The 9,807-nt window shown below is 42.2% G+C and overlaps 1 long non-coding RNA gene across 1 annotated transcript; it reads left to right on the top strand.

The window, feature by feature from the left end:
- The first annotated feature begins 5,114 nt into the window (after nt 1-5,114).
- Nucleotides 5,115-7,829, top strand: LOC143571699 (uncharacterized). The gene is made up of 3 exons (XR_013142140.1): nt 5,115-5,319; nt 5,533-5,591; nt 7,206-7,829. It is a non-coding gene; the product is annotated as an uncharacterized LOC143571699 (long non-coding RNA).
- Nucleotides 7,830-9,807: the final 1,978 nt, after the last annotated feature.

Below are 9,807 nucleotides of genomic sequence, written 5' to 3'. Positions count from 1 at the left end.
TGAAGACTCGATGCACAACCTACAAGAAAAAATACAAGTATCAAAACCTTTTCTATTTACAAAGAAAAGCGTAAAGATATTATGAAATTACGCATACCTGAGACAACGCTTCTCGAAGAAGCCATTCCTTGGCAACCAGAGCCTCCTGGAGGGCGGCTTGAGCTTGGTTACGGGCGCGTTCGGCTTCACTTTTGTTAAGGTTGGCAAGCAACACTTCCTTAGCAGCAGCCTCTTCAACGCCCTTTAGCTTCCGCTCAGTGTGGTCAAGCACGCCCCTCTGGTCCAAGATCTCTTGGAGCTTCTTGGCGTCTTCCATAGCCAAGGCATCATGAGCCTGCTGGAGCCTCTCTAGCTTGGCTTTAAGCTCCTCATTCTCAATGCGTAGAGGCTCAGCAACAGCTTCAGCCTTGGTGGCCCTCTCAGTTGCGTTCCGGGCAGTTTCCGTAGCCAGCCGAAGCTGTTCATTAACAGCTTGGGCAGCCTTGGAACGGGCCTCGAGACGGGCCTGAACTTCAACTTCAAGGGCCCGGAAGGCCTTCTCCTTTTCCGCAGCCACTGCGGCAAGCCTCTTGTTCTCCTCCCGGATGGCCCGCGCCTGAGCCACTTCCAGGCTACGCGCCGTCTTTAACTTGTCGTTTTCACGACAAAGTAACTCGACGCGCGGCTGCATCCGGGCAAGGAGAATCCGCAATTCATTCGACAGCCTACCCTCCTGGTAGCTGGACATGGCTTCCCCCAGCGCACCGGCGGGGGCGGCGTGGCGCGCCCATTCGACGCATTCTACAGGCGTCCGAAGGGTTGTTCCTCGGCGGATGTTCCATCGTGGAACATACACTTCATTGGAATCCGACACTGCAAAAGCAAAAAGCAGTTAGTAAAAGATAATATATATATATATATATATATATATATATATATATATATATATATATATATAAAATAAAGGCCAAAATAACCCTACGCACCTGTAGGGTCGACGACAGGCCTGTAGCCGCCAAACCCATCACCCGAACCTAACGGATATCCATCCAAGAGGTCAGGCAGATGGGGAGGCAGAGATTGGCTTGACGCCCCAACCCCGGACATACCTGAAGGACCGGTCGTAGTCGCCGGCGCCGGAGGAGGCATAGCGGAGGCTGCCTTGGTAGAAACCAGCGGAGGTGAACTCACAACCGCGGCAGCGGCTGCGGAAGAATCCACAGTAACATTCACCGCCGGCTCAGTGAAGGAATCAGTAAATATGGCACTGATAGCCGGCGGAGATGTCATCACAGTTGGAACAGTTGGCTCAACCGGGTGAGCAACTGAACCAACTGAAGCATGCGCAGACGCCTGGGTCATCGCCTCGGGTAGGTTGACCAAACCTACCATCATGGGTCTGGAGGTGCTCCTCCCCGCTCCACCCTGGAATGCGGTAGCATCCACGCCTGCACAAAGAAGATATAAGTATAATGGTGGAAAGCTATGCAGTTAAAGGAAGATTATACTTACGGGTTTTCTTGAGCCTAATGGTTCTGACAGGCGGGGACGAACCCGATGGAGCCGGCCTCTTCACGCCGCTCACCGTCGTCACACTGGGCTGCCCGGAGGTGACAGCCGTCTCAACCTTCGGAACAGTGGTCTCACTACCACCAGGGTTCCCCGCCGCCTCCTCGCTCTGGGTTTCCGAGTCAGACCGGACAACTGGATCGGCGGTGGAGGCAACCTTCGCCTTGCCCTTCGCGCCAGTGGCCTTCTTTTTCCGCACCAACGGAGGACCATCTGCGGATTCCTCATCAGAAGATGACAAGATTAGAGGAATTCCAGCAGAGGTTTCAGCATTGAGAGGTCGAGGGTTGAATAACTCCTTACCTGGCCGCGTGGCGCTCAGAATGGGGTGGCCTGGCGGGTAGACCTCCACAAACCGATCCCTCGTTTGCTCCAAGATGGGCAACTTGTTCTCATCGAGAGCACGAGTACCCATCCGAGCGGGACCATCAGCCTCCCGCGGATGCAGGAGCGACTGCAAGTCGTTTCCCTCTGAAATAAAAAGAAGAAACAGTTAGAAGAAAAACCTATATCAACAAAGAAGACAGAGCATACCGTAAGGGACAGAGTTCAAACCGTATTCGAGGACGATGGGAATCTGTGACGCCACCTTCCACACCCGGCTCATCCCGAGCATCGCCATCCCAGACTCCGCAAAGCGGTACACCGGAGTCTGGATCCGGGAGATCTTGGCGAACCAATCCGCCTCCTGGTAATTGGGGGCGTGAAGGGCGGGGAGTGCTCTCCCATTCTTAAACGTCATCGCAAGGGGGACGACGCGAGCGGAAATATAGAAAAATTCCCGCTTCCACGACCGAAGACTGCGCTCGGTAGCGCAGATCTTCAAACCCTTGATCCGATTGACCAAGGTGTTCCACCCCTGGATGCACCTCCAGGAGTAGAAAGTCATCAACCGATCAACGTGGGGCTCCACGCCCAGAATGAGGCACACCCACTCAAAGTGGCGGATCTTGGCGATCGCCATCGGGTGTACCTCCGTCAGATGCACACCGTGCCTTTCCATGACACGGTATACAAACTTCGTCAATGGGAACCTGAGATTCCCATAAACGAAGAATGCAGCGTACACCCCTATCTTGCCCTTGGGGGCATCGTAGACCGTCTGGTGTGGCTCCGGAAACTCAGGCTCGAACGGCTCGAGCATGAACTTCCGGACGATGTACTGGTAGAGGTCAATAGGAAGAGCGCACTGGCACTCGCCAGCAGTGCTCTTGTCGTCCTTTTCGGACGTCGACGTCGGGTTCTCGACGAACAACTCAGACTCCTCGGCAGTGGCCTCAAAATCACGGGTAGAAGACATGTTTTGGATGTACAGAACAACGATTTAAGAAGAATGCTCGACGGAATAGTGAGTATTCGCCGGAAATCGTTTAGAAGATGAAGAGAGAAGTGAAAGTGTGGTCTAAGATGCACCCTCTCGCCCTTTATATACTCATCGCAATTAATGCGAGGAATTTAATACGGAAGAGAGAGAAATCGCAGGTGCAATGAAACTATGACACGTGGCAAAGAGCAAGCTGGCAACAGCTGTTGAAAGGACGCGTGCCATTAATTTCGCGGCCACGCGCCCGAAAAATTGCGCCCACGCGCCTGAAAAAGCGCCTGGAATGACCATATACTGTCACGTCGCCATAACTTCCTGCACGTCCTGACACTGTCAGAAGAAACCGTCGGACGACGTTTCAACAGTTTGGACTGTTCTTATCCTTTCACCAACTCTTCGAATTTCAAAAAGATTCAAAAGTAAGCGGGAAAATACCCCTTACCTTGGCAACTAAGTAACTATAAGACAGGTGCGAGTACAGTGTTAAGGCAAAACCCTTCACATACTTAGCACCTGCAGGGAATTGAAGCCAAGAATACCTCGGCAACCAAGTAACCATAAGACGGGTGCGAGTACAGTGTCAAGGCAAAACCCTTCACATACTTAGCACCCGCAGGGAATTGAAGCCAGGAGTACCTTGGAAGTAAAGTAACTATAAGACGAGTGCGGGTACAGTGTCAAGGCGAAACCCTTCACATACCTAGCACTCCGCAGGGAATTGAAACCAAGAAGGATCTTCTGGGCAGTGCTTGTGGAAACGGGAATAACATCCCCGCGTAGCGGGAACGTCGAGAACTAGATTGTTTGAACCTCCAAAATGGAATTGGTTGTTTAAACATAATTGATCACTATGTTCAAAACTACCAAAACCTCATGGAGAATCTACACAAGTGGAACTCAACGCTCCTGACTTGCGAGGAGGTTACAGACCTACCCGCATCACACCCAAAGATCAAGCAGAAAAGTCGGGAATTTCTGCGTGACATTAGGACTTCCGCGGGAAGAATCCCCATGGAAAACCTTAAAACTAAACCCTTTTCAAAACCCTTTGTCTAAGTCCAAAAGTTCACCTCACTTATTAACAATTCATGAGAAGAACATTGGACTGCGGGGACTTGAAGAGGTAGGTCCCAGCAGAGCCCAGTTGGACCCGCAAGACTCACCTTGAAATGGGACGTCTGCGCAGTTGAACCCGCAAGACTCCTTAACGGACGTCTGCGCGGTTGAACCCGCAAGACTTAAGGGACGTCTGCGCAGAGACCAACTGGATCCGCAGGACCCACCATGCTCAGAGACGTGACGTCCTTACGCGCAGTACGAAAGCTGGTCCCGCAGGAAAAGCCTCCCAATGGTGAAATACTCCGCCTGTTCCCGCAGCTGCGGATACAAGCCATCAGGGAAGGCTACCCGCGCAGCAAGGCTACACGCACAAGGCACTTAACTCTCATAATAATTCAGTAATGTCACCTGAAGAAGGAATGAGCAAAGCCGGGAATACTCCCGCCCAAATGAGCCAGTCCGTATGATACTGGAGGATCTTTTGTACTGTACCTGACGAGGTATGGACAAAAGATCTGACCAAAGATACGACAGTTCACTGACAACAGTATGACGAGCAGCACGCTCTTGTACTGTATGTCACTATTAGCCGCTGCCTACTCACCAACCTGTCGGAGGACGTGCATAGCCTGCAGTTGGTGGAACAGGAATAGTACACAGCCGGCCTGGTCACTATCAGCCGCTGCCTACCCACCAACCACCAGCATGGCATGTGCGTAGCCCACAGTTGGCAGAACAGGAACACTATTCAGCCGGCTGTACCTTCTTGGAAACCTACCTTCGGCTATAAATACTCCAACACCTTGGAATGGTATTATCTTATCTTACATCGTATCTCATATCTCATATCTTGATATATTACCTGATATCTGCTCTAGTCATTCTCTTAATATACACTTATATTCAAGAGCAACCTAGTCTGATTCTCACGCTGGAGGGTGGTCACAAGGAGGTACCCCCCCTTCTCAGTGACGAGCTCACGGTGTCTGTTTTGCAGGTTATCAGAAGAACCATCTTTGCCGGATCTAACCCCTCGTGGGAAACATCTATTTAGCCCCCAGATTATCCGTAATCTGCCCGGGGTCGATTAGTGTTTCTTCATTATTGATTTCTCAATCAATCAATCGAAACCGTTGTATGATGGAACGCTTAATTGATTGCAATCATTTATTGAATGCTTCAATTGATCAGTTAGGGTTATCAATCTCGAAACCCATGGGTCTCCAATTAAAACATGCAATAAAGATTTGCTTCAATTCGATGGTGATCTGTTTCAAAATTCATTTAATCACTATGCAATCAATGTTTGACAGTTCTTATCTTCTGTCTTATAAAGTGGTCGATGGTAGGTTGCAATTGCTACAGCCACTCACGATTGCAAAAAGCAGGTGCGTGCGTCTGAGAACCCAATCCTACATATACTGAGATATCAATTTGTTTGTGCATTTTGTGGAATTAATCAAACCCATTCATTGCTGCTATTTAATTTGTATTGTATGTTTGCTATGGGTATCAAGATCATTATGTTTTCACACCACATGTTTGTTTAAAATCCTGTGTGAATTTTGCCTAATAATCTTTCTTTGTTTTGCACACCACAGTTGATTGATTCATGTTAAGGAAATCAACAGATTGAAGAAGTCCGCTAAAGCGCATACATGTAAGTTTTGCTTCTTTCAAATATTGTCTTTCATTAGTTATAATAGTGCTAAACATCGTCGTCTTATTACTGACACAAGTTTTAGCAGACAATATTATGAACCTTCTTTTCAGCCGCATACAGTTAAACGGTTTTGTTTTTTTCCCCTATATATTTTATATTTTGGGTCACAAATCTGTTTACCTTAAACGGGGCCTGGTTCAGTTAAATTGCTTTCAGTATGTAAAAGCACCCAAATGAAGAACCACCATAAATTGCTTCATTTTTTTCAGAAGAGTAAGGAATGCCTACACATTAACTCTTTATGTTAATGTTTAGAAGGGCACTTTCGTCTTTCTTGACCAAGAAAATTGGATAATTTTTATATTTGTCAACTGTTATTCTTTGTTTGTGTTGTATTCGACGTTTTGTATTCGAGCATCTTTGGTAGTCTCATTTTCTGTCATTTTTTATATTGCTTTGATGTCATTAGATATATAGTGTTGGGTCATAACAATGTGGGTTATGGTACATATTTTTCCAGTTCATCTCGTTTTGGTACTGATTTTATTTTACCTGAGGGTGTTTTGATCATGCTAATTGTCTTTCAAAATAATGATATTGATTATGCTTTGTTAGTAATTTTGAGTAAAGTCTGGACTTTATTTAGAGTTATGAGGAATTGGTGTAATGATAATATAATTGATCGAAACTAATGCCAACTAAAACTACAGTTGAAACATTGATGTAACCGAAAGCCGATAAAAAAACCAACCGTCAAACCAAACTGATACGATTTGAATGGTTTCACGGTTTTAATCGAACTAGATAAACCCTACATGTTATACTATTCCTGTTATTAAACGGGTCAAGTAGAACACGGCCCATTTTTTGTCGGGTGTATGTTATTAGGTTTTCAAATATAATGGTAAAAGTTATATGATTTTAGTAAATAATCAAGTTTTTTGACCCAGTTAACCCTTTTTCTTTTAGGTGAGGCTTTTGATATGCTTGATTGGGAATCATAACTTTAGTGAACTCATTGATAAGTGAATTTTGTGATACCTGTTGTGTATATCTTGATCTAGAGACAAATCAAGATTTGGTAAACTTACTTCATCTAGAGTTTATTTAAGTAATTCTATGTGCAGGCGAACCAGAGGACCATTACTGGAGTAGCACTAGAAATCCCTAAGTACAGAGTGATATTAAATCTGACAATGTGAGTAATATCCAGTTGAAGGTCATTGGTTTGTTGCAGGTCTATCGCCTAATGTGAGTGAGAAGAGGATGATGGCTAAAAAAATATTTATGTCAATATTATTATAATAAACTATAAATTAATATTCAAGTTTTATGCGGTTTCCATATAAGCCACTGCATGCAACCTTCTTTCAATTTATAAATTAATTTTGTTTAAAGTCCATTCACAATAGAGGAAAGACGGTAATAGTCAACCTTTAGGTATTTCGTGTTAACCTCATTTAGTATATTTTTGTTTTCTTAATTAATATTGTTGTTGAAAATTAGCTTGTGGATGTTAATGATTTCATAAAAACTAAGTTTGGCCATTTACAGAAATAATTAACATGGATATTTAAATCAGTTAATTAAGTTGCCATTATTTTCATGTAGGTAATGGTGGAGGAACTGCAACTTCTTAAAATGCCTATATCTCCATACGTTCGAGAATGTCTTTTCCAGCTAATCTTTAATCAAGCAGGGTGTGTCTCTGGTACGTATGTTTCTTGGTTTATTTGATCACTAATTAAACAAATTTAAGTCTTTATCATGTCTTCAATTTAGTTTTGTGAATATGTTTGTTGTACTAATATTGTACCATCAAAATATGCAAAATGTGTTTATGGAGACCCCCCCCCCTCCTTCCATCATCGAATCTGTTGATGTTTACATTTTAATGCCATAAAGTTCTTTTAATGCTATTTTTATTTATAATTATATGTTTAATCTATTTGAATTATATTATAATTCAATTTACCTTTCCAGACAGACCGGAGCTGACAACTGCAGTCCTAAATCAGCAACCATTTTGCTCAAAAGGCAATTATAGGTTAATTTATTCAATTATGACATCCAGACCCTTAAGTATTAAACTTATCGACCTCAGCCTGTGTTTTTTTAAATATCCAATGTTCTTTTCTATTAACATTTGTAGGGAAATGGTTAAATCAAGACCGACTCACATGGTTTTGTGGGTTAATTTCAGTAAAGGTTGTGGTTATCGGTTTAGTGTTGATTTTTCGATTTATTTTGAGGTAAAATCTGAAAGTTCTCATATTTAAGTTTAGTTAACCCTTGAACTTTGTATCCCAATAGATAAATGAAATTTCATATGTTTATGTAGGCATTACTTGATGACGTAAGCTAAGATAAGAATATTGTGTTCCAACGGCTTAGAGAAATTGCAAACGCATATCAATATTGTGGGCAGCCATCTATAAATGACAGAAAACACGTTCAAGATTATGGGAAAATGGTTTCTACATACGCTGCTACTACAAACATCATTCAATACAATAGGTTAAGTAACAAAGTTAATATACGTTGGGAAAAAGTCAATCTTGATGGTGGTATTGATATACGACTTACCAATAGTGTGCCTTCAAAGGACGTGCGGTAGGGGCAGGTTCGGAAAACGTCAATCTTGATAGCCGTATGGATCTCTTCCAATAGCATGCCTTCAAAGAAAGTGCGAGTTTATTAATCGAATTGTTACTTGTTTGGACTTTGGACTGTATTTATGTTTTGTGATGGTGATTAAAGAAATTTGGTGATATGTAGTAAAGAGAAATTGGTGAACTTTGAAGCCCGTAGAGTTAACTCAGTTGTGAATATTGTAAAACTGTAGTGAGTTACCATGTTGTCTTTATGGCTGTGCATTATCTTCATTCCACTTGACTGTCTTGATTTTGTTGTTGCATACTAATTGGATTTCATCAAGTTTTATGTCTTGCTTTAATGCAAAATGTCCTTTTTTTCTATTTCTAAAATTATATATAATTGAGTTACATATAATGAGGTTTTTCAAGAAATTAGTGATGACTGATATATCATGAGTTTTACAATTTGCAGATATTGAAATTTTAAACAATTCTTTCGTGCTAATCATCATCCAGGAAATGTTGTCGTTTGATGCATTGTAAAAAATAGTGATTGAGAAATTGTTGGAACAAAATGTTTAGTTAGGTTTAAAACACAAGCTGAGGCTGATGATATAAATAGATAGAATATAAATATTTCAAAAATATAAAAGGATATCCTTTGTAACCATTGACTCATTTAAAAAATCCATCTGTTATGTTCTTAAAATACTCAGAATCTGTCTACAATACATTATTTTCTGAGTGTTACATATTCAAACACCAAGGACCAAATGCAATATGCAACAGGGACCAAATGAATGTGCACTTTCGACTTTCAAAGTCAAACAGACTACTTCGAAAACGTATAAGGTTTGACTCATTGGTCAAACGTTACCTCACATTTATTGAAGAAAAATGTCATGTTTCACACTTGCTGCGAAGCGCGGGCTCTCTGCTAATGTTAGATTCTTTATATAGATTTCTCATTTTCTGTATCGTGATAACTTTTGGATATAGCGAATGTTGATACCATGAATCAAATCCATACCATGCCTCGCTTGAACACACAGATTCTACTAGGGGGTTTGAATGCATGTAATTTACAAATAACGGATGGAATTAGCATATTAGACATACAGTTATGCGTCGTACAAACTACTGTGACTTTTTTTAGAGATATTAGTGCTTATGGTTCTTTTAATTACCTTACGCAGCGCGTAGGCTTGCTTATTCTTTTAACATTTGAAAATTTTTAACACAAACAATAAATTAATATAAATTATAAAAATCAATTTCCACGTGTTTATTTATCATGTTCTAATATGATCTTTTTTCAAAACCAAGTTTACCCGTCGCAAGGTGGACTCTATACAAGGACTTTTTAGTCATCTAATCTCTTGCCATTTTAAATAATACTCAGATCGACGTGCTATACAAACCAAATTCCCATCGTGTCCCTCCACAACAAGCGACCGTCTTAAAAATGTATCAAATTAACTCAAGGTCAAAACATGTTATAGCCAATATAGAAGGTTGAAATGGGTTGCTTTAAAAAAAGGGGGGGGGGGGGTATCAAAATAGACCATTATCTTTTCTTATAGCACTAAGCATTATTAATATATTTTTCTCATAAA

This window comes from Bidens hawaiensis, unplaced genomic scaffold (genome assembly GCF_021521415.1).
Source record: "Bidens hawaiensis isolate Kalapana, Puna unplaced genomic scaffold, B.hawaiensis_p1.1 tig00025541_1, whole genome shotgun sequence".
NCBI classification, from domain to species: Eukaryota; Viridiplantae; Streptophyta; class Magnoliopsida; order Asterales; family Asteraceae; genus Bidens; species Bidens hawaiensis.
Note: the sequence above shows the minus strand (reverse complement) of the source record. Positions and strands in the feature narration are given on the sequence as shown.